Below are 21,459 nucleotides of genomic sequence, written 5' to 3'. Positions count from 1 at the left end.
TCCTCACAGGGACAAGGGACTTAACCCCTAGAAGGACACTTTGAAGTAATTGATCAAATCTTTCCTGCATGGCCTTGAGAGGTGAGAGGAAATCATAATTCTCAGGCAATATACAAGCGAGTATGAGGAGAATATGCAAACTCCACCCAGATACAGTAGGTATCTAATGATAGAATCAAACCCAGGGATATCACATTTTTATGTAGCAGCAGGAACCCATGTGCCAACTCATGGGTTACCTCATAATAAGACGGACAGTAAAGCAAATACCCAGTGGGTTTTCATCATAACATCAGATATGTGATTTTTTGATTGATGAGGGCATTTGATGATTTTGTGAGAGAAATAACTAGCAGAAACCCAATACACCAGGGCACCAGGTCTATTCTAGGTTTTATTTAATAAGAAACAAAATATATCTCCACACATACAGTATACAACAATTAGCTAGACTGAAACATGTAGCCAACATGAAACCTGCACGCCCCATGTCCTTGGATGACTTTCTGATTTTCTGCAGTGCTTTTTGTTTCATTTGGTTTACTTTCAGTAATGCTAGGTATTAAAATGAGAGAACTGTTCTTGATTACCCAGTTTAAGAACATAAATCTTTAACTTTAGAACCTAGTATTATTTTTAAAATAGACAATTCTAAATGTCAAAGAGACATCTTGTGAATAAAATACAAAAGAAACGATACCCTAGGGCTTCCTTTTAACCTCAGCATTATTGCGTACATTAAAACCTGCACCGCACTGATTAGCTAATGCAGCCTGGCCCATCATGGAGACAGATTTCATTATGTTCCTTTATCTGTTGATTTATAATTAGAAGAATTAGTCTGAAAACCCAATGAAGATTTACCGCTGTGCAATTTTGTTTCCAACAAGATATGTATGGGAAATATTATCTTTGTGTTGTTCTTACAGGACAGTGAGTCCCTTTTCTGGTCTATCTTTTTATGAAAGACCATACATACTGTATCCAGCTGCGTTTTTTATAAAATTTCAAATGCATCAAACCCACCTTTATTTTTAACATAATTTTATAATGTAATTTACAGAGCAAAATATGTTTTATTGAAAGATAATAAAACAATATGGATCATTTTGAGAGAAAGATGCTCATTTTCATTCCATTAATGCCTGATGTTAAAACTGTTTATTGGGTAGCAAAAATTGCTATTGTGTACAGTATCTGCCAGACACTGTGATCATATGCTTGCATTGCTGTTGCTGTCAAGGAGGATTGAAAATGTATGGGAAAAAGCCGTGAAAATGTTAATGTTCATAGTTAAACAAGATTTTTCCAGATTAAGGTCCTAAATTGGCTATTCTCCTTTTTACTAAACAAGATATTCCAGTTTATAGGTACTGTAAGTGTTGAACATGCCCACTAGAAAATAAATCACTGCACATAATGAATGTTGGTAATCCTTATATTAAAAACTGCAGGTGATAAAAAGGAGCTGCCCTATTTATTATTCGGATCATGTATTTTGGGCTAATTGGATTAAGAGTTACTTTCGCACATTACAGTTCTCACCTTTGTAGGGGATCATCAACAACAAAATAAGGTAATTTTGTATTGTAAAGTGAATCTTAAAACTGACCATTCATTTAGCTATAAAACCTAATTAATCAGAGGCTCTTTTCTATATTCTAACAATATGATATTATGTTCTTTGGTACTTTCTAAATCATCAATAATATGATAAAGAAGACAGTCAAAACATTTTTCAGTCCATAGAAAAATAAAGGTTATGCTTCCTTTGAATTAGGCTTTGTGTAAGTCCCTCCTTAGAGGTTACACAAGATATAACTGTATAACAACATTCATGATCCTTTATAACTATCGTGTGTAAAGTGTTCATAACATTTTAAAAAATGGACATTATGTTTAGAGCTATGTTTAGGGTAGGAATATGGTTTTCTCTGAAATTCAGTCTTTGAGCAAATGGAAAGGATCATTCAATACAGAGTTTTAAAATTATTAGTAAATAAACAGATTTAGATTTTTTGGATTTTACATTACTAAGCCTGAGTAAGGGTGAGCTACTGTACACAAAATTAGATCAAATTTCCTGATGAAAACATTTTGCGGTACATTTGGTTTAGAAACCGATCTTATCCTTGCACATGATCTTGAACTCAACAGGATACACAATACCCCAGCAAAGAAATGACTTGTGAGATTAATCTTAACAGCCAAGGTGGGACTCTGAGAGTCCCACTGACCATAATGAAGTGTTATTTAAAAATAAATATCATACTTCAAGTAAAGTCCTAAAAACCATAAGGCAAAGACATTCAATATCCTAGAACGCAATATTAAATATAAAAGGAATTACAGAAGATTTCTGTTAAATATAAAAACTTATTGAGTGACACAAGACATTTTAAATTGAAGAAGGGCAAGAGCAGAGTGCTGTGGGCATTTCCTAGAATTAAATTAAAGTAGATGGGGAAGAGAACAGCCTTCTAGCACAAAACTGATGGATGGTTTGGGCCCCAAACAGTTTGGCATTACCCTTGTACAGCACTTGTAATTTATAAAACAAAATGTGGAATTCTTACAGCTTTCACTTCCACAATATCAAGGACAATTTTTACGACCGATGTGTTTCAGCCAAGATCAGGTGTGATTTTTAAAAGTGTTTTCTTTCTCAAAAATTCATTTAAAACATGGTCTGGTCACACTGTTCCAGCAAGAATAAATCAGTATCAGAACATATAGTTTTAAATTGAAAATATAACCTTGGCATATACTGTGCTACCTATAGATAATGAGTAAAAATAACTTGAGTTCCAAAGAAAACCTTTACACCCTTTCTCCTGGAATACTGTATGCCTGTTCCTAGCAAAATGTAAGCAAAACTAAATTATGTCTAAATCATACACCATACTGTATATCTTTATTCCAAAGGGCAGAACAATCCACTGTTCACATGCTCAGGTAAAAAAAGCAGAAAATATACAAAAATATAATGATCAAAAATGATTTTCATATTATGCTGCTACTCTTATTACATCCATAAACTGTTTTATTGACATTTGACTACAGTAAACTGGTCATGCTTCTGTGGTCTTAAACAAAGGGCATAATAAGTGTTTTGTGTGCTACACTGCTCAAAATCAGCTCATCTAACTTACAGTACATTGCAGAAATGTCTAGTTACAGTAACATTAACAACATTCTTACTAGATTCTTGTTAAATCGCTGTTGAAGTAATGATCATTCATTTGATATGGTTTGCCTTATTATTGAAATTCAACAGCTTATGATTCTGATTCTCAAAAATAAATGCAACTACGAATGCCATAAAAATAGTTTTGTTAAACAAAACAATGTACTGAATAGCCATCTGAGCATCATATTATAATTGTGTTAAAGATGTGATGCTGAAGTGCTAGTACACTATAATCTATAGTCATATGCAAAGCACAAGCAAAATCTGTAACACAAAAAAAGGAACATCAGTTATCCAACATAAGCCAGCTTGTCAGGTTACATGCAGCAGGGCTCAAAACAGCCTGTTCACTACACCCACAGGAACAACAAACACCTTAATGAAGTCCCACAGGAGCCTCCTACTCTGACCTCCTGTTCTTTGGACTATATTGAACTTCAGATTTTACTTTTCTTTTTTCTTTATTTTAGTAGTAATCTATACTAACATTATAGATTAACTATAATGTATAGTATAGTTAATCTATATTAACTACAGTATATCATATTACCTTTCTCTTTCACAATTTAAGACTACTTTCTGAAAACATACCCATAAACTGCTGGGTTCAACACAATCATACTGTACCATTAAGTATTTTATTTAATATGAAACACATTGAAATACTGTACTTTTGCAAACAAAGACTATTGTCACTTATAACTGAACACTGGAGTCCATGTTTGTTTAAAGTATCTATTAAAATATTTAAGAAAATGACAAAACAATAAACATTCCATTACAGGTGTCTGCATGTTCTTGTAAAGTAAAGTATAAATTACTGTATGATATAAAACGCAAATGTCCCTTATCAGCAATCCGTGATAATCAAGATCGTCCCCTCCTTTGTTTCCAGTTAGTTTGAATACATGGAATAACATTCACCTCACCTCCAGATCGTCCTTGAGCCCTACCTTTGCGAATTAATTGCCCATGCAGCATTAATGTAATTGATCATTTTCAACTACTGGCTGTACTAATGTTCCGTTCTGTTATATTTTATATAATGGGGAATCTCAACCCCAAACCATTATGATTGCAGTAATTATTGTCCTGATATAACATAAAGCAAATCAATTTTTGAGCAGAAGAAAAAAGAAATGCAATTTTTTTGTAGATGTTTAAAAATGTTACAGTACTTAACATCTTCATTTGTTAGGAAAAAAGCAAAACAGGAAATTGCATAAAATACTTAAATGTTTTAGAAACACTGCACATACTGTACAGTACAGTAACTAACCAAGCATGCTCAAGAATGCATATCTTTCATTTTTCATAAAGCATAAGTAGATGTAAAAATGTTAAAACCTTAGGTACTTTAGCAGCATTTTTATGAGTGCCTAGAGGAGCAGATATGGATTCATCACTATAATTGCTTGCACCAGTGAAGATTTATGAGAAGTGCAATTAGCCTCACTGTGCCAGGCGGCTACATACTGTAGGTTCTATTTTAAAAGGGCCATATTAAATACAATGTGGTGTAGTGTAATTTTCACAACATTAACCTGATGTGTTTTAACAAAACACATCCCGTAGATCTACTGTATTTGTTACAAAGTCTTGAATTAATTCCTACTTTTATGACAATGAATGCATTTTTATCTGGTCAGGACTCTTAATTGAAAAGTCCTGTTACAACGTAAGTTTATTTGAGGGCTTTGCAGATCCAGATAGAGTGATTTCAAAAAATTTTGGGATGTGCAGATAATTTTAAATTATCATCTGAACTACACAATCACAGATTTCTGAAAAACTGAAGTAATTCTGCTATCGTGCATGATGTGTGCACTTCAATGAAGAAAATTAGTAATATAACTTGGCAGTGTGTTTAAATATTGTCTAAAACATTACAGCAGGGAGTTTATAGATACCTGTATAGTACCTGCCTTGACCAATTATCAGATCTCAATCCAACTGAGTAGAAATAAGACTAATTCAACCTACTACTTTCTGCATCACAAAGTAGGATCCACAGCCTTAGAAAGAAGCTTTCGAAGATGAATGATGTTGTGTGCCTAAAGAGATGTGTCCTATATCATGAAGCTGACTTTGGTTTAACTTTAGAATGTGAGCTCAGTTGCCAAGCTCAACTTGTAATACATTTTTGGCTCTGGTTATGAAAAGTAAAAACGATAATGATCCTTACCAAACTAATTATAACATAACAATTTGTTTTATTATCAAATTAATATCTCCATATTTGAAACACCTTTGTTGGCACCGTTTTGTTTGATACACATTATCTGCATCTACTGTATTTCAGTCATTCATTTAGATCCTAATGACTGCCATAGAGAGGTGAAATGTTTGGAGGGTATTTGATGTAACTTGCCTAACTGAGAGAAAGGAAGCTTATCTATGAGCATGAGGCTGCCAAACCCTCCCTCACTACTGCAAGAAGTGAGCTAGGGAGTTGCTGCCAGGGTGTAGACAGGGTGCCAGAAGGGGTGAGACAGAGATACATGAAGGGAAGTCCCAGGTGCAAGATGTTTATACATGTAAGAGAGCAGAACCAGGAAGGATTAGGATCTAACCTTCCTCCCAAACTTCTGTTATAAAATGTCATTCACTGAAAAGCACTAAAAACATCATAAAAATGTAATTTCATCTATTTTTTTCCCTTTCTTCGGGGAAATTGTTTGATAGGGCATCACAATGGTGTAGTGGTTAAGCACTGCTGCCTCACAGTGCTGACCCCTGGGTTCAATTCCTGGGGTGCTGTCTGCATGGAGTTTTGAATGTTCTTCTCATGTTTACAAGAGTTTCCCCCAGGTGCTCTGGACTCTTTCCACAGTCCAGAGACATACTGGTGGGATAATTGGCTTCTGGGAAAACTGGCCCTGGTATAATTGGGTGCTTCTTTGTGTCTATTTGTGCACTGTGATGTACTGGTATTGTGTTCGGGGTGTATCCTGCCTTGTGCCCATTGCTTGCCGAAATAGGCTCCAGCTCCCCCATGGCTCTCTAATGGATAAAGCAATTAGAAAATAGATGGTGTAACTGGAAATTGTTTTGACAATGTACTGTACACCAGGCCTTCATTATGATTCAGCACAGAGAGTAATACAGAATTCAGGGTAGATGACAGAATTATTTTGCAAAGCAGGAAATCTCTGACTGCTACAGAAAACCACAGAAAATGCTCATGCATTCCACACACATGCTTTTCAAAACGGGCATGTCATTTTACCATGTTACATGTGATTCAAAGTTTTTTTTAATATTTACCTATAATTAATATTGTTAAAACTAATCAAACAAAACCAAGCCCTATATCCTAATAGAAAATGGTGGAAAACTATTAAGTAGTTCATAAAATGGTGTACAACATCAACTATCAGTGATCATCTGCACAGAAACATTAGAACACTTAAATTAATGTGAATCAATAGGTGTGAATCAACTGCAGCAAACATGTACAATGCTAGAAACTTGTGAGTCTGGGGCATTGCTGAATTGGACAGCTCACTGGTGTAAGCCCAGGTTCACAATCTAAACTGATAAGCAACCTCTTACTCTGGCTAATACAAGGAACTCTTCCAAGCAGCTGGTGGGAACCAATGTTACTATCATTGAGAATCTGTCTGAAGTATTCATTTTTGTTGGTGCAATTTTCCACTAGGTCAAGTGAACTAGTGTAAGATTGTAACTAATGTTCAATAAAATCATAATAGCAATAGTTCCTTTGTCTCTTCTGAGTCTACACGAGTGCTTGAAAGGACTGCAGCTGGTAAGAGAGAAGAATGAGGCTTTAACTTTGCCCAAGCTACAGCAAATGACCATAGTCATCATATCATGAGGATCCCCAGCCCAGCAACCAGAGCACAAGGATCTGCAGGATTGCCCAAGGCTCCCACTCATTCTCAAGGAAGGCGATCCACATCAGGCCTGTCATGACTGCCCATAGAGACAGTGGCATCAGCACCATGTGTCACTAGGTACTGTAGCAGAGAGCAAGTCGCAAAATACAGGCATATTCATTTTGGTCCTTGCAAGTTGCTACTAGGAGGAGCTAAAAATCTAGATTCTGCCATAGAAAGAAAAGAGCAATTATTCTTTCCCCCTTTCTTCTGAGCCTACACATAGTAATGACTATACAACATGAGGAACTGAAAACCATAACCACCTATACGGGCTCTATGGTTGCTCTGACTGGAGAAAAAAAAATACTTTATTTTTTTTCCGATTTCACAGTTCAAATGATTACTTGCTGAAAATAGAAATTGTAATGTCTCACTGGTTATTATGAAAGATTAATATGAAGATCTGGAGAAACCAAAATTAATTTGGCAAGTATAATAATACTTAATAAACATTAGAATAACTCATTACATTTTTATAGCAGTTGCCATCCTAAAAGATTGCAATGTGTCTTACATATGGAAGGGAACCCTTCTCATTTACAGTACCAATTAACTGTAGTATGCACCTGGGTAATGCAGTTTATTTAACTCTCAAGGTAATACATTCTTTACATTAAAAATAAATTATATTTTAAAAAGAAATAACACTTTAACAATATTGCAGGGTCTCAATAATTTCTAATCTTTATGAGTACACATACTGTATTATCTACTAGTTAAAAAGCAAAGAACTTTGCAAAGAACAGCAGAATCCTTAAAATCCATCCCAGGATTCAATATTTTCATTGTATATCGTTTTTAAATACTACAGTATCCTTGAGGGACTGATTCTCAACACAGCAACGTATAAAGTAAATGAGGCATACAAGAAAATATTAAAGTGAAAGGCATGAAACACAGCCTTCAAAATATTTTGCCCCTGAAGCAAAAACTTGGATACTACAGTTCCAGAATATAATAAACTTCCTGACACTGAAAATTATAGTGTTCCAGCTACCATTTTACAGTGGACTGTCAAGATTAACGAGCTGCATCACATCATTATGGGCACAGAAGCAAGCAATATATGATTCATCACACAGATCTTCTTTCTCATGCACAGTGATCATAGTAAGACCCTTGCCATCAGAGAATAATACAATTAAGCTTTTAACAAATGTTCAATTCCTTTACTATAACACAGAAATATAATTACTACATGTACAGTACTGTACCTTTCACACCTGTCCCGTATTTCTTTAAAAATAAATTTCTAAAATACAGTGCATGCAATTTAGCAAGATCCAAGTGTACCTTTTAGCTTTTCCCCATCATTCATACTGAACATCAAACAAAACCTAACCAATGTGAAATTATTTTCAGCTAAAGCAAACCTGAAAAATGCCACAGTTGAATGTATTTGTAATATATTTATATGATATGCATTTAACAAGCTGCTTTCCAATGTGATGTAATAAGAATGAGTGCCATTTACTGTACATTTGTCCATAATCTATACAGCATTTACATACTGGCATGCAGTTAAACCAGGTGGAATTTTTTAAAAAAAACTTTACAAAACATTACAAAACATTTTTAAATGTAGTCCAGTGCTCCAAGTGATTTCATTTTAGTGTTTAGAAGAATCACTGGAAGCAGACCGTTGCCATATCTCCAACTCCTAACGTAGAACCATTGTATCACTGAAAACAAAGAAGTCTTTTCAGCACTACTGGAGTCCCTATTTCCTAACATGTTCAGACCACCACAATTAGTAAAATATCAGACTGAACTGCATGTTACTTAAATGGTATACAATGTGATTATTTGTAAGATAACGACCTTCATTTTCTGTCATTTCTGGGGTTACACAAATACTCAAACTGCATCCCCTCTTAAGTATAGAAGTACACATGTATTTTTCCAAGCTATTTAACACAAGTAAAAAAACAACAGATACTAAGCATTAATTTAAAATGTATTTATGATGTAATAAATCAGCATAAGTCTTTTTGATACCTAACTTAATAGCATCACATCTTCTTAAATGTGACAGAATTCTGTGCATTACAGAAGAGGTCCTTATATACTGTATCTCAGGTCTCATTTAAACCAGCAAATTTAAACAGATTAAATGATATGGCATTCATGTCCCATCAAGGATGACTTATGACCATGATTATTTGTCCTATATATTTATTGAACATCCATGGACTATGACATGATTACATTTAAACATATTTTAAAATGAAATTTAACTATGTTACGTTTATGCTATGATAACATTGAATTTAAATGCATAATATTTCATTTCTTTTTCAGCTTGCCAAACAAGTTTACCCTCACACAGCATTTTAACCTCACAAGCAAGGTCAGAGCACGGAAAGTCATGTACTGTACTGTAGGCTTACTGTATATCTAATAACTATATTGAACTGCATTTTTATACAATATACGTTATACAATATGCAGGAAAAAAATCTAAATGAGCTGGAATGGATGTAGTACGACTATATATTTAATGTCTCCTTAACAGTCAGAAACTTCACACACGTTTTAAAAATTCTTGATACTGTGATTCAAGACAGTCTATTCAAACATTAAGGTAGTCACTGCATACTGTTGGATTCCTGTTTTCAGCTACAGTATGTGAGCTGAAAGACACTTTCAATGGCATTTTTTAGAAATGTGACATTTTGACATCTCCAGATCATCAGGTTATTATCAGATTATGAAAATCCTGGTTCTCAATGATATGAAAAAGCTGGAAGATAGGTGCTACAGATCACAGGACAAAGGTAAAACATTTTCTAGATTACAATTCTGACAGCTTCCACTCTATGATGCAGGGCAATGGATGCTGGGAAAAGCATACTAAATCAAGATTATAGGAGTTAAATACTGTATATCTCCTAAAATCCAAAACATTTAAAAAATAAGCAGATCAAATAGCTGAAGGAATGTATTCATTTCACAAACACAATTGCTGAAAGCCCAGGTCACTGTCACATTCTGAAATGTTTCAATATTGACCAAACACAGAGAACACAGATGCCATTACTATAATTTCCACCTAAAGAAGAAATTGTTTGTTTCACGTTTTCCTCTTCTCATACGTTCTTTGATGTGTTCTCAAGTTAATACTGTCAATGCTAATTACATGTTGCCATCCGCTCACCTGTACATTCTCAGCAGAAACAAATTCAAATTCATCTTCATGAATTCTGTGATCAAAGAGCTCATCATCAAAGAGTTCTGCGATCCAGAAGTATTGAAAGTTATTTAAAATCATCTATAAGCTCATTTGTCTTCAGTGTAGTTAATATAAGTAATGAAGAGAGGAAAGGGTCATTATGTGCTGTGTTGGTAAACATCTATGTTCAAGCAAGTCCATTCCAATATCATCATTTTTCATCTGATTTTCATTGGATCTTCAGTCTATTTCAGATCAAAAGTACAATATTGTACCACTAAGCCTATAATGATAAGGCTACTGTGTTTGACAAACAAGAACACTGGGTACATTTTTTGCTAATAAATGTTGTTGGCCATTTGTGGTGTGGGAGGATGAAATAACTTCTAATAATCTGAAGTAAGTTAAATGTCCTTTCTCAGCATTTACTAAAGCACTTCTACACTGTCTCAAATAGTGTCTGTGCATTTCATTTGGTATGACAGAGCAGTCTATGTAGAATTTTAACAATTACCTTTAGGTAGCAAGAACTTTCATTAGCACAATAAGATATAATATAAATAATAGATCTGATCGCTGTACAATACTACTATCCCATAAAGAATCTGATACAACATTTGTGTTTTAAAGGTTGATAAGCCTTTTGCGTGCACCTTGCAGATGTACAGTACATACCGTACACATGCAAGCATGGACAATGCCAGACACACCTGGTTGTTTAATCTTCAAAAATAAGCAAATATATACCACAAATATCTTGATTTATTTTGAGACAGTACATACAGTAAAATCCAAATCAGTGTATTTCAGCATAAAAAGATAAGCAACAGACCTACTTTTTTCTTTTTCTGTTCATTTCTTGATGGTTTCTAGCACTGAAATGTCCCAAAGTTGATAAGAAGCCTCTATTATTCTACATGTGTTACCAAGTGTACATGTGTTACCAAGTAGCAGAAAAATGGATGGCACTCATCCATATGAAGTATATAACTCCTCCCACATATTAAATCCAAAGTCAATTTATGGGTATACACCAAGAGCATTTTTTTAAAATTTAATTTAAATTGTAGAAAGTAGTTCCAAAATAATCTAGAAAACAAAGGTGTAGAAAATAAAAGAAAATATTATACTGTGTTCTTAATTACATTATTGTAGCTATTCTAACAGCTTAATATTATATTAAGACAGTTAATATACAATACCTAATCCTACTATACAGGCATGGTCACCACAAACGTTGATTCATTCACCATTGGGAAAAAAACAGATCTGGCACTACTATTCAGACATGCTTTTCCTTACAGTCTACCTTAATATGCTTTGACATTTTTATACAGTTAACTACTGTATTAGGTTTCTGAAATTACTCGTCTGATAAAAACAGATTTTGAATTGTGAAGAACAACACCAGTGCACGGGTGGACTACAAGAAACACCAAATATTGAGATGTCAAATTTATTTGAAAGAGACTTCGGTTTCTTCTCTTGTAAATACTGTACAGCAAAAACCGATAAGGCTAAAGATGGTGTTGCTATGCAACATATTGGTATTGACTTTTATCACGTTCGTTCCTGGGTATGCACGCATATAGTATTCCAAATATTATAATGCTTAATACATACGGTAACTTCAAAATTAATAAAATAGAATGCTTAATGGAAATAATTATTTAAAATAAGCAACAAAAGGATGTTTTTAGTTCAATTTTTAAACTATAAAGTTTAATTTTGAAAATGCATTTGAGATGTTACTCTAAAATTGTATTTCAGTGTACACACACAAAAAGTAAATATCAGGCAAAACATTAGACAGAAGAGGCGCTTGTGACTGACAGAGTTTAGCAAACATGAACTTTTAAAATCTATCACCGAATCCGACTGTCACATGCAGCACAAAACACCAAGTTATCAAAAGTACACGTTCAAACACTGCTTAACGCTTTCACCTGCATTCAAATCGTAATTTATTATTTCCTCTCTCTATTAAGATATACATTTTCTTCGGTTCTCAAGGAATACATTCTGTTTTCACCTTTTACCTGTAGGTTTCCTAAACAAAAGCTTATGGAACCGAAGAAAAATGTAATTTGAATACCTGTCAGCTGAAAAACACTGCCAACTTTTAAAAAGAAATCACTTTTCACAATCATGCATATACTGTAAGACGTGATTTCATCAAAGTCCCGAAAGAAATTATACATATCGATCAACAGGAAAAGTTTTGAATCAATGAGCACAAAAACAACATGTAAAACGGTAAAAAAAAACACTTTTCTTACCTTGAGGGAATGTTAATTCCACCGCAGCAACTGAGAGCACGCTTATCACTTCTGTTTTCTCCCTGTAGCAGAACACTAGTAAACTACAAAATGAACACAATTGGGCAGGAGGAGCTATGACACATGAATGTGCTTCTCCCCAGATGCTATCACACTAGCACTAAAAATTAATCAGTTTCCCCCTACAAAGACGTTAAGAGGAAGGACACCAATCGTGACCAGCATCAAGAGCCTTACGGAATCCATAGCAACTAAGCAAACCCTGCAAAATTTCTCTAGAGAAGCAGACTTCACAACAGCAATGATTTAACACTCCCATAAGAGAGCAGCTCGTTCAGAGGGTAGAATAGGAACTGGTGTAAAGCACACATATGTTGAGGATTTCCCTTTGCAAAACCAAATACAATGCATTTTTTTTTCGTTCTGTGGATTTGAAAACATGAACAAATAGGCTCACATTTATTGTTAAAAACAATACAATGCGTGTTTTAGCAGGGTGAAGGGCTATCCGCGATTAAACACGTTTTTGCTAATGTTTTAAAACGCATCATGAAATATTTCCAAAACAAGTACGATCATATCCTGTTCACAGAGGCCTCTTATGGTGTGGTACACATTGCAAAGCAGCGTGCCTTCCCTTGTTATTCTCGTCAAGTATAAACATTTTTATTTTTCTTTCTTTGTCATGGTAATCAGCATCACTCAAGAAATGAGAAATCATTTCTGGGATAAAAAGAAGTACAAGATGAACTGATCAAGTATGAGATTTAAAAAAGTGGCTTATATTTGGGGGATTAAAGCAGTACCGGTGATACTGTACTGTACAGTATATCATTCTGTTTTAGAACTTGCGAACTTTTCTATGTGTGAACACACCAGCTATGTGTGAATGGCAAATCTTGTTTCCCAGAAAATTTATGAAAATAAATAAAGACTAGAAGACTAACTAATTTGGACTATTCTCTGAGCTGAGAATAATATTTCAGCACCTTAGACAGCAACATCATAATTTTTATGCACTGTCAATAGTGTTTAAAATGAGAAAACAACATGGAACTAACTGCCCCAGAGCAATATGTATCAAAATAACTTTGTACTGTGAATTGACTTAAGTCAATGTAACGATACTCTGAGATACAAAGTATTATTTTTTCCATTCTCTGTAAAGCATAGAATTTGTTAGAGGGGCAGTCCCCAGTGGTGCACCTCCGCAATAACAAATTGTCGGATGTCAAAATTGATTAAGCCACAATGCCTAGTGTAAAAATACAAAATCATCATAAAGAATGAAAAAGTAATAAATGTTCACATTTTATTACATTGCAATAAATATAAAAAAACATCTTTGTCAACATTCTTTCAAAATGGAATCTTAAGTGATATAAATAAAAGAAATATCTACCTTTGCTTTAAGAAACACAAGATTCTTGTGTATTTGTACTGTAAATGGTAAAAAACCCTTGCTTTATACATGTATCTTGTTCCATCTCCTGTAGCTGTGTACAGTAGCTACTGTACATTTAGAAGACCAATGTGCTGTAACATTTCATTTTGTAAGTTGTGAGAAATTGTGCACAGTATGTGTTCAATTCTCGGAATTACTTCTGTAATTCTGGATTCTCCTATGTTTCTTGGTTGCATTTCAGATGATGAAATCATATTATCGACAGCTATTTCCATATATGGTCCATTACGTCAGATACAGTTCATTATTCAGCACAAGTGCAAGACTGGTCTTGGACACAAAGCCATGGTCTTCTAAGCTGTGTGGTTATGGCTAGCTGAGCATCTTGAATTTAACTAACAAGATCTAACTATAAATCTTGTCTCCTTTCATAGAGAAGAATGACTTCTGACATGTGTTTATTCGATATTAAAGGTTATATGCAATGTGCCCAGTCTAAAATAAGAATGCCTTTGTCTCCTAAAAGGATTTCAGATGAAAATCACCTTCATGCTCAGTGATTTTAATATAGTGTCAACTGTATTAGCAAATATAGCTATGGGAAAACCTAAATTACCTATGGTTTTTTTCAAATAGAATGTCAGGTTTGTATGAAATCATTCCAGATCAATATTAAAGTTCATTTTTATGGTGCCTTTCTGTAATTGGTAACTCAGTAATAAAATATATCTTATTATACTCGAACCTGTTCTATCACTAAACAAAACTTAAATTTAAAACTAAATTAAAACTTAAAGTTTTAATCTGTGCTACTGTGTCTCTAATAAAACATATAGATACTGTATATTCAGATTGGAAATATTGCCATCAAATCTTCAATTCCAATTATGTTTGGAAAATATATCCAATCTTCAACTACTTACTGCACATCATTAAACCTCTTGTATTTTAATCTAATTTAATAATAATATAGTTTGTATTTTTGAACATGTTATTATCTACTTTTTTACTGTGGTATTCATGTGAGTAAATCATTGAAAGCACATTCACTCTATACCAGATAAAGCTATAGGCAGTATTAACATAATTTAAGATTGAGTGAACACAATTCTACAAATTGTCATTATTGACAATCATATCAATCTAAATGAACATTCTATTAGTTTCTATTATTAAAAAGAATTAATTAGATACTGTATGTCATGTTTCTGTCATATGGTATGTGTACAATGTGGGTTTTAAATTACTCACATTCTATTTTTCTTGAATATACTACTAAATGGTTAATGTAAAAAAAAGCAATTACTATATATGGAAATTTAAATACCTGTATGCATCAGTCACCATACAGCATAATAATTGAGCTGCAAAGTTTATTATTTAGTTTTACCTGAACTGTAGTTTTTTTCTTATGTTATACTCATTCATTACTGCATCATTCAATCTGACAATCAATCTTACCTCAGAATCACACATGTCTCAATATTGTATAGTCATTACTTTTTTGTTTATCATCCCACTTTTTATACCACATCTTTAATGTCATTTAACCCCTCTGGACTGGTGAGATGTGAGAAAGTTTAATTTACAGTTACAAGCAATTAGTGTAATCAAATTGTCTGAGGTTGTAAACATGCCAAGTTTACCTTTGTACATGTACTGTACAGTTTTAATAGCTGTTAGTTGTATCTTGTTAAAACAACAAGTTCGAGGTAAGCTTTTTTGCAACTATATTGAAACGTATAGTGCTATAATGTACTAATAAACTATATTGAAATTGAAATGTAGGGTGAAGCTGTGGCACTGTGGCTAAGGATCTGCACCTGTGACTAGAAGGTTGCTGGTTCAAATCCTGTGGCTGGCAGAGGAATCCCACTCTGTTAGGCCCCTGAGTAAGGCCCTTAACCCCAACTGCTCCATGGGTGTTGTACAATGACTGACCCTGTGATCTGACCCAAAGCTTCTCTCCCTGTCTGTGTCTCATGGAGAGGAAGCTGGGGTTTGTGAAAAAATGAATTCCTAATGCAAGAAATTGTACAGTATATGGCTAATAAAGTGATCTTATCTTATGAACACCTTCATTTAGATGTTGTTTTCATAGTAGTTAGAATATATCATCAAGTAATGGATTTTCAATTTACTGGCCTTTTTGTAACTTCACATTCTGTTAATTGCAAATTCCAGATGTGTCTGGACTGTATTTAATCATGCATAACCCACTAAAGTATGCCTCACATTGTACCAGGTGTTCTGCATGAACAATTTCTTTCAGGATTTTTCAGTAGTCGTAATTAATTTCCCGATAGGCAAGACATTTTACTCCAACGTGAACACAGTGCTGTTTCAGCAAAAATGCTGTGATATGGAAGATCCTAGACAAAGAAAAGGTTTCCAGTGTGGCTACTAGCTGACTCAGCTTATTTACCTCATAACAAAATTTTTCATGAACCAGCTTAAGGACTGTATCAACCACTAGCTGACTAGTAATGATTATTTGATTTATTGATTTTTTTAATAAGAAGGACAGAAATCCAAAAATGTCACATCTTTTATGTAAAATAAATCACAAAAATGTGAGCATTAAATGCCTATACTAATCATCTTTTTTAGTTTAGTGTTAGGCATTTGGCAGATACATGTGTCATAATGTTTTGACTTCCATGGTGGCATACTGTACATAGATATACATTTATTGTAGTTATTCTATAAACTCCATGCATTTTAACCCTGCATTATTTCTTCTCCTGGGCATTATATAGTTAGTGTGATGATTAAAAATAGCAAGTAGGGAATTCTTAATTCCAGTTTACACCTGCATTAGTTACTAAGTGAGATATATTACAGTTACCTATTTATAATAAAGCGTAACTTTATTTGGCAAAACTTATTTGTAATATAAGTAACGCTACTTTAAGTTGCAATGTTGGAAACTCACTGCCTCTTGTCAGACATCCTCTTGTGTGGTTATATTTTGCACAGGGCAGAACTTGTACTGTCGACATGCTCCAGGCTGTGTGGTGAGAATAAATGAAGTGGAAGTAAATATTCATGGCTGTTTTCAACTTGGCGCTAGTTTACTAATCAACGCTGTGACTATCAACATGATATTATGATAAATTGTGTTGCCAAAAGGTTTTAAAGCCACATATTTTCACATTTCTTCTGGAAGAACAGGCAAATTTTGTCACTCCTTTGATTTAAGATGCAAAGTGAAAACTAGTAATTCATCCATGCACAGCATAAATATTTATGTCACAGAGATCACATGAAAAAGCAAAAGCCATTAGCACAGAGTGCTGCAATTTTTTTCAGTGCCACAATTTATTTCAGTTCTTCACAGCACATTCTAAACTAATATAAATAATATGTATACTGCAATTTCTAATTTTTAGTGAACGATTACCAGGAGAAACCTACTGTATATGGTCAAGTGAGAAAGGAACTTTTAATAATATTCAAATAGCCACATTTGAAAGAATCTATAATTTAAATTTGTTTAAATCGGTAGTTTTCCATATCAGGGGTTCGTGCTTTGGCAAGTAAGTAATTTCCTTCATTATTTTCCCACTTAGAAAAAACAGAAAAAAACATACTTTGTACATTTGACATTACAATATATTAATCATTTGTTGAACAGCTTTTAACATTTAAACAGATTCAATTCCTAAAAGGGTGTCTGTATAATGGGCATTACAAAGCAGATGCCTTTGATGTTCCTTTTTAAAAGCCTCTAGGAACATGGCTGAGCAGTGGCTTGGATCATCAGTTCTTCTCATGAGCTACACTAATCATTGTTGCTTCTTTTAATTATTTTGATTCTGTGCAGTTAGAATAAAAGAAGCCTTGTTTTATGATAACACACGTTTATTCACACCAAGTAACATCAGTCAATTATTAAAACCTCAAAATCCATTCCAAATTCACTTGGAAAGAAAGAAAACCACCATCTGTACCTTTCCATATCAGCAAATGATTTTATTGGAGATCAAAGAACATATTTAGAAAGGAATTTTAACGTTGGCAAGAGAAGTTATTTCTACTAAAAAAATAATGTTTTAAATAAAAAATATACTATACAATTATGTACAAGAAGAATCGGACACCACAAATAATGATCAGAAAGTATCTGAAACTATATATACATCTACTTATTACTTTTAGTTATGTATTGCTTTTTGTTACAGGAACAGAACTGTGTACATACAGTAGCTCAAGATAATGTGAGAATGTGTTTTATCAATTATTTGAAAAATAATATTTATAATTATTTTCCCTCTAAGATTTCATGTTGAAACATTATCCATGAGGCAATATTACAATTTTACCTACCACTACATAATTGTATTTATAAATAAAATGACAGAACTTATTTTCCTCGATTAAGTTTGCCAGTTCCATAAATATCAAGATATCTTGATTACAATGTAAATTTAAGCTCCAACAATAAATTTTATTCAGTACTGTCAGTTTAATATCACTTCCAAACACCAAAAGAATGGTTTGCACATTTAAATCAATAAAATTCAACAACTTAATCCTCAAACATACTGTATATCACAAATATAGTATATATTCTACTGCTAATACGTTTTTTTAAAAAGGTCCCTTAGTCTGTTTTCTTGTTTTATGGAAAATACTAGAAAATTACTTGAAAATAAACAACCAAAACACTCATTCCATAATAGGAATTTTGCAATAGTTGTGTGTAAGTGTGAATATAAAAAGGCATCAATAAGGGTTTTTTTTATTTTTCCACTATAACTTGGCATTACAAATTCTTTCTTAGTTCTGCACACACTGACATTTATTTCACTGATGCAGAGATTTGACAAAATGGCAAAGGGAGTACTCATACAAAAAGCCCTTTGTTTCCTAGTAGACTAGAGTGGAAGCACTTCCTCCTTTCAGCAAGTAGTGCACACAGACATCTTTAACATTGCCATTACATATCAAGGCCACATTTTTCTTCCTGAGCAATAATTCAACCTAAGAACAGAACATGATGTTCCATATTCTCATAGAATCAAACGCAGTATATCTGGTATATTTGAGAAACAATATACAAAAAACTGGTATATTTGAGAAACAATCATTGAGGTTAAACAAGGTAAAGAACATACAGTAGAAAAAGGCTACACATGGCTTTGGTGAAATTGTTACATTAGGCTGCCCAATGCTGAGTGCTATATTCATGCATTTATAACATCAAGGCTTGACTTCTCCAACTCTTTACTCTTTATGGGCTCCCTAACTCTCTTCTCAACAAGTTGCAACAAGCTCTCAACAAGCTTCTCTGCAGCTAGACTACTAACTCACACCAGACCCAGGCAGCATATCACTCCTACACTTAAGTCTCTATATTGGTTGCCTAAAATATGTGGTCACATATTGATCACTATACTGTATATTATGTGGTCATGTATTACTGTACATCACATAAAGTCACATATTTAATATAACATCTTGTTACTGACATTCAAGGCTCTAAGCAATCTACAGTAGCTTCATCAAACATCTTTGTACTCCTCCATCTGTAGACTCTACAAGTGTCTGGATCTAAATTGGAGGGATGCAATACCATTCTTCCACAAGCAATTCCATCATTTGGTGTCTTATGATAGTAGTGGAAAACACTGTCACAGGCATCGCTCCAGAATCTCCCTTAAACATTTGATTGGGTTGAGATCTGGTGACTGAGAGGCCATGGCATATGGTTTACATCATTTTCTATTGTTTTCATGCTCACAAAACCATTCAGTGACCATTAATGTGCTGTGTATGGGAGCATTGTCATCCTGGAAGACTCCACTCCCATCAGGATAGAAATGCTTCACCATAGAATGAACTTGATCACTCAGAATGTCTTTACTTTGCCCTTCTGGGTTGAGTGAACCTAAACCATACCAGGAAAATGCACCCCACACTATAACAGAGCTACCAGAGCCCTTCACTGTGGGAAACAAGCATTCAAGCCTGTAGTCATCTTTTGGAGTGTGCCACACATATACTTGTCCTCTTGTTGAGAACTCAGTAAAAGATGACTCATCTGAAAATATTTTTCCACTGCTCAGTAGGCCACTGCCTGTGTTCTTTCTACCACTTTACTTCCAAAAGTATATTATAAGGTATGAAAAGGGGTTTATGCACTGCAGCCTGACCATAGCCTGTGAAGTTCTTGATGGACTGTACTTGTTGAAACTGCCTGCTCATGCCTTAGATTGACATTTGCTGTCAATTAATTCAGAATTGCTCATCTATTTTGCCTTGCATCTCAAATCAATGCATGGACATCACATGAGCTTTCTTCCACAGTTGCCCCTAGTTGATGGTGGCTACAGAAAATAATACTTTCAAAGAAAATAGTCACATAAGATATTAACTTGTATGTTGATCTTTGCATCAACACATTAAAACACATACCAGAAAAAAGTCAAATAGGTTAGATTTCCTTAAAATCCTGTTTTAATGCCTTCATATACTAAATGGAGCATGACCAAATAATTGTTAGAGGCATGTACTGTATTGCCTCACTAGCAGTTCATACTAATATATGCTGCTAACACTAACAAAAGGCTAGCTGGTATTATATTTGTTATTATGGAATTTTATGCTGAACTGTTTATTACAATAATCAATAAAAAGAAAATTAAATATCTTAAAAGCTAAATATGTAAAAGATATTATCTATAATATGCTAACTGATAATTGGACAAAAGCTGCATTACTACTACCTGTATAACCTCAGCACAGAAAAGAAAATGTATATATCGTGACCCAAATGATATATATTGGATCATGTGCATGTCAGACCTGAAATTTTAAAGTACTAGTGTCAAACAAGATTTAAACATTAATCCAGATTTTGCAACATGAATCTTCTTTAATTGTCATCAGTTACTGAATGACTGTAGTGACCACTTGAAGGCCATTTTTGTCAGTGTGTTTTCTCAGCCAAAGAGCCATACACCCATGGGTCTGGGTTAAGTCAAAATGTGGATCAGGTGCCCCAGGGAGGTTTAACCAGTAAATCAGCTTCTTTGGAGAGCATTTGAGCATAGTCCAGATTTTGCCAGATGGGAAGGGTTCTGTTACTGATGGTCTCCAACAGGTACAGTACAGTGGATGCCTTTGGGCAGGCAATACTCTCCAATCCATTTTAAATCTGCTGTAGCAGGTATTCACCAAACAGTAAGAAACAATAGTGGAGGTGCTGGCATGCCTCAGGAAAATTGGTAGCTGTGAGTAGTTAAACTGCATCACATGACCATGACCATACTAAAAAAGTAGCATTCTGTACTCTCTCCATTCTTTAGAGTACAGTAGCTTCATCAATGTCAGTGTAGGTTAGCCCTGGACACTGGTGATATTTACCTTACATTTACATGATATGCATTTGTTTTTTGGTCTTACTGCAAAATGTTAGCACACATTTTATATATTTCAATCCAGAACAGAAAGATGAGCAAATTTTCTTATAATCGGATCTGTTGAGTTATGCATTTCATATTAGT

At 34.0% G+C, this 21,459-nt stretch overlaps 1 protein-coding gene across 14 annotated transcripts in view; it reads right to left on the bottom strand.

Annotated features, from left to right (window-relative positions):
• Window positions 1-12,944, bottom strand: part of chl1b (cell adhesion molecule L1-like b) — a 109,789-nt gene extending 96,845 nt beyond the window's left edge. For 4 of the 14 annotated variants that reach the window (XM_088636358.1, XM_088636357.1, XM_088636352.1 and 1 more), the window contains exon 1: window positions 12,544-12,941. The gene's annotated coding sequence lies outside the window, so the exon portion shown is untranslated. Of the gene's footprint in view, window positions 1-12,543 lie in introns of all 14 variants that reach the window. The other 10 variants (XM_088636347.1, XM_088636353.1, XM_088636356.1 and 7 more) reach the window with 6 other exon arrangements.
• Window positions 12,945-21,459: the final 8,515 nt, after the last annotated feature.

The sequence above is a fragment of the Lepisosteus platostomus genome, chromosome 6 (assembly GCF_059453375.1).
Source record: "Lepisosteus platostomus isolate fLepPlt1 chromosome 6, fLepPlt1.hap1, whole genome shotgun sequence".
In the NCBI taxonomy this organism is placed as follows: Eukaryota; Metazoa; Chordata; class Actinopteri; order Semionotiformes; family Lepisosteidae; genus Lepisosteus; species Lepisosteus platostomus.
This window is presented reverse-complemented; position numbering and strand designations above follow the sequence as displayed.